General features: G+C 38.3%; 1 non-coding gene across 1 annotated transcript; it reads left to right on the top strand.

Moving 5' to 3' along the window:
• The first annotated feature begins 2,559 nt into the window (after positions 1-2,559).
• LOC141681145 (small nucleolar RNA R71) lies at positions 2,560-2,666 on the top strand. The gene has a single exon (XR_012558587.1). It is a non-coding gene; the product is annotated as a small nucleolar RNA R71 (small nucleolar RNA).
• Positions 2,667-5,189: the final 2,523 nt, after the last annotated feature.

Below are 5,189 nucleotides of genomic sequence, written 5' to 3'. Positions count from 1 at the left end.
AACCCGTATGACCAAGAAAGCTGCGAACTCCCTTGACAGAAATTGGTGGATGAAGATTTTCAATGACCCTTACCTTGGCTTTTTCCACCTCAAGACCCTTACTAGAGACCTTGTGACCAAGAATAATGCCATGTCGCACTATAAAGTGACATTTCTCCCAGTTGAGAACCAGATTGGTTTCAACACACCTTTTAAGAACTGCGCCGAGATTTTGTAAGCACTCATCAAATGAATCGCCAAACACAGAGAAGTCGTCCATGAACACCTCCACATTTTGATCACCAATCATGTCAGAGAAGATAGTCATCATGCATCTTTGAAATGTGGTCGGTGCTCCACACAAACCAAAAGAAACTCTTCTAAAGGAGAAAGTACCAAATGGACAAGTGAAAGTAGTCTTTTCCTGATCTTCTAGGGCAATGCAAATCTGATTATAGCCCGAATAGCCATCCAGAAGATAGTAGTAGTTTGCCCATCCAACCTGTCAAGCATCTGATCAATAAAAGGCAGAGGGAAGTGATCATTTTTCGTGGCTTTGTTCAGCTTCCTGTAATCCATGTAAACTCTCCCCCCTGTGACTGTTCGAGTAGGAATGAGCTCATTCTTCTCATTAGCTACAACCGTGATACCTCCTTTCTTCAGCACACACTGAACTGGACTCACCCAAGAATCACAAGCAAAGTGAATGCATCACCTAAAAAAACATACCTTAAGTGTTCAGGCAATGGTTTAAGCTCAAGTGTAGGAGCTTCCTCAATAGATGGTTTGAGGCGCTTTGGAGATTTGTTCAGCTCTTCCATTCCAAGAGATTTAAAAGGCATATCCATCTTCCGCTTCCAGGGAGAAGCATTCAGATGTTACAACTGCTCATCACCTTCATCATCTTCACTATCTGAGTTCCCCAACCAGGCCTTTTCTAAGGCATCAGACCTTAGAAATTGATCAAGTTCTGAAGTAACCACAGAATCGACCAACTCCACCTTTAAGCACTCCTCATTTTCCGTAAGGGAATTTCATGACATTGAACACATTGAAAGTTACATCTGGATCCAGCACTCACATGGTGAGCTCACCCTTCTGCACATCTATCAAGGTTCAGCCAGTAGCCAAGAAAGGTCTTCCCAAGATTATGGGATTCTTCTTATCCTCCTCAAAATAAAGAATTACAAAATCAGCAGGAAAAATGAGTTTATCCACCTTGACCAAGGCATCCTCCACAATACCTCGTGGATATATAATAGAATGATCGGCCAATTGCAAGGTCATATAAGTCGACTTTGGATCGGGTAAGTTCAATTTCTTGAATATTGACAAAGGCATCAGATTGATGCTAGCTAGGTCACATAAGCATTTGTCAAAGACACTTTTCCAATGGTGCAAGGAATAGTGAAGCTTCCAGGATCTTTAAGCTTCAAAGGCAACTTATGTTACAGCACAACACTGCATTCCTCCGTGCGAGCAACGGTCTCTAAGTCATCAAGCTTCCCTTTCCGAGAAAGTATACCTTTCATAAACTTCGCATAACTAGGCATCTGTTCAAGAGCTTCAGCGAAAGGTATGTTGATATGAAGTTTCTTGAACACATCCAGAAACTTCTCAAACTGCTTATCCAACTTTTTCTTCTGCAGCCTCTTAGGAAAGGGAGGTGGATGATAGATCTGTTTCTCCCATGTATTACCCTCAAGAGGAGTGTGTTCAACGGTAGTCTTCCTTGGTTCCACTTCTGCTTTCTTCTATACTTCTTCTTCAGCTACAGCTTCTTCATCCGAAACTTGAGAGTGTTCGGGATTTGCAACCTTCCCAGACCTCAATGTAATTGCCTTTACCTGCTTCTTAGCTTCCCTCTTTCCTGGCACTTCACTGTCACTAGGGAGTGTACCAGGTTGACGATTTAGCAAGGTATTGGCAATTTGTCCAATTTGATTTTCCAAGGTCTTGATAGAAACCACTTGGCTTTTACACATGAGCCTCAACTCCGCCAATTCAGATTTTTCATTAGACTGTTGCAGCTGGAGTTGTTGTCTTGGTACATATTACGGTTGCTGAAAACCAGGATGGTTGTACTACTTTGCCGGATACTGTTGATAATGCTGTTGAACCTCATTCTGAGAATTGCTCTAACTGAAGTTAGGATGATTGCGGTTGTTAGGATGATAGGTGGTTGGCACTGGTTGTTGCGACCTCTGAAAGTTGCTCACGAACTGAGCTGATTCGCTAGAAATAGCACACTGCTCCATCTCATGGGCACCATCACAAAGCTCACAGACACTTATGATCTGATTAACTCTATAATTAGCCAAAGAATCTACCTTCATCGTCAAGTCCTTAAGCTGAGCAACTATAGCAGTAGCTATATCTAACTCCAGAATTCCTGTTATCTTGCCCTGCGATAGTCTCTGAGTAGGATTCTGGTATTCAGTAACAGCCATTAGTTCAATCAATTCATAAGCTTCATCATAGCTTTTAGCCCACAAGGCTCCTCTTAATGCATTATCAAGCATGGGTCTAGAAGTAGTACCTAAACCATTATAGAAACAGTTAATGATCATCGAACCAGGCATCCTATGGTGAGGATACTTTCTAAGTATCTCTTTGTAACGATCCTAAGCCTCACATAAAGATTCTCCAGATTGCTGAGCAAATTGAGTAAGTGCATTTCTGATTGTAGCAGTCTTCGCCATAGGAAAGAATTTAGTTAAGAACTTTTGAGCAAGATCCTCCCATTTGGTGATAGACCCTGGTGGTAGAGAATATAACCAACACTTCTCTTTATCCCTCAAAGAGAATGGGAAAAGCCTCAACTTAATAGCATCTTCAGAAACTCCATTGAACTTGAAAGTGTCGCAGATCTCGATGAAATCTCTTATGTGCATGTTGAGGTCTTCCGTCGGAGAACCCCCATAATGAACTGAGTTCTGTATCATCAGAATCGTGTTCGACTTGATCTCAAAGGTATTAGCCGAGATGGCAGGTCGAACAATGTTGGACTGAATATCATTAATCTTTGGTTGAGAATAATCCATCAAACCCTTCGGATTCTCTTCTGGTTCTCCCATTGTAATAAGAACCTCTTCTTTCTTCTCAACTAAAATCAATGTATTTATGCAACAAAGGTATGGTTATTATTTAATGCTAAGACGAGTAACAAATTGAGGTTGTTTATAACTAAGATTAACTAAGAGATTATACTAAAGAACATTAACTAAGAGAATAAAGAGAGTTGAATACTATATGACACAAACACTGGATTCTAACTTTATTAAATACTTCTTTCAATAGCCTTTTCATTCTTAACCTTAGCATGTAATGGTGATGACACTAATGAGATAACACAAAACTGATAAATGACAACTTTCGTTATTCGCATACCATACTACCAGACATCCACAAAAGAGATTGAAGCTAAATAGACACCAATTATATTGAGACCCTATATGTCTATAGAATTTGACAACATTACGGTTTAATGCACAAGTTATCTATCATGATTACATAGGGCAAGTAAGATGGTTAAAATTACCTACGAATCATGCACATTAAATACATGAACCTATGCTAGCATGGCAAGTTCTAAACCCTTAAATTCACTTTCGCTTCATTAAAGATTAACAAGCTATCTTATAAGTTCGCGACGCTCATAAGACGAATAAGCACAACCAATACTAGGATATCATTTAATCACCACACAATAAGGCATCGAAATAAATTAACTAAAGAAATCCGTAAATAAATCCGCTAGAACCCCACGATAACGATTAGGTCATAATCGGACTCATCATCAACGTGGGTTCCGATGAAAGCATGGTATAATAAATGTAGTCTTTATACTGAATAAATAATAAACCAAGTACGAAACAAGAGTATAGGTTCACAAGCAAGAAAACTAGCATCCAAAGTTATAACTTAAAATAAAGAATCACAAGAATAAATTAGATCCTCTTCGCCTTGGTTGAATTGTGCTATATGGTCTTCTTACGCCTTCTCCTTAAGCTTTGGTAGGTCTTGTTATGAAAAATGACCTTAAGTTATATTTATATAGCCGCCCATACAGATTAGAAGTCTTCTGGATCAAAATCAGAGTAGAAATATGATTCTTTGAATTCGACCTGGCGCGGCCGCGCGCTTCACCAATACGAGCGCGATGCATCTCTGTTCTCCTGGCGCGGCCGCGCGCTACTATAGCGCGGGCGCACTGACTCTCTGGAAAAATTTCTGAATTCTTCTTTTCTTGCTGGATTGAGTTGGCCTTTTCATGAGCTTTTATTCTAGACACCATCCTAACACTATATTAGCATCAAAACAATGTTAATTCACCTGAATTCCTGTTAAATGCCTAAAATGCAAAAAGACTACAGAACACGTTAAAAACACCAACAACTTGAGTACAAAACACCAATTCAAAGTTTTACAGAGTGTTGTAAAGTGACATAAATGCCACTCAACACTTTCTAATGGTATCAATCCGTTTCACTACTAACCCCTAGATCAAAAACCCCAAATTTCAATTAAGAACATTCAAAACGAATATAAACCCTAGTTTCAATTTCAGAGAATCAAACCAAAATTTGAACATGTTATTGAACTCCAAATCATTATTATGACATACCAAAATGACAAGGATTCAATTATCTACAACATGCAAGCATTAAATCACAAAACAACATTAAAATCAAAAATTCATAATTAATTCAAAAATAAATAAAAATGCAGAAAATTACTGATTGATTCTGCGGGTGTATAGGTTATGGAACTTGATTTTACACTTCAAGACCTTAGTAGTGGTTACTCACATGCCAAAATCTGAGTTCAGTGACGCCTTCGATTCTTGGTTTGATTACGAAGAACACTATGAATTTTACTGTTTCCTCAAGATAATTATATAATTTTACTGATTAATTTTGTTTTTCTGTAAAAAATAAGATATGGTATTGGCAATTTATATTTACCGCATATTGGTACCCCGTTGGATCATATCGGATATAAAAATAGAATACTTAATCACTAAGTATTAATAAAACTGATCCAATTCGGTACCGGTTTTAGGATAATTATCAAAACCAGGCTTTTAATAATACAATCTTGGTCTCGGCATTTTGGTTACATGAATTACGAGAAGATAATATAATAATTTAATCAAAATATCCAATTTCTCGAAAAGACGGGCTTTATCGGTTTACCGAAACGAAAAT

This window comes from Apium graveolens, chromosome 8 (assembly GCF_009905375.1).
Source record: "Apium graveolens cultivar Ventura chromosome 8, ASM990537v1, whole genome shotgun sequence".
Taxonomy (NCBI): Eukaryota; Viridiplantae; Streptophyta; class Magnoliopsida; order Apiales; family Apiaceae; genus Apium; species Apium graveolens.
This window is presented reverse-complemented; position numbering and strand designations above follow the sequence as displayed.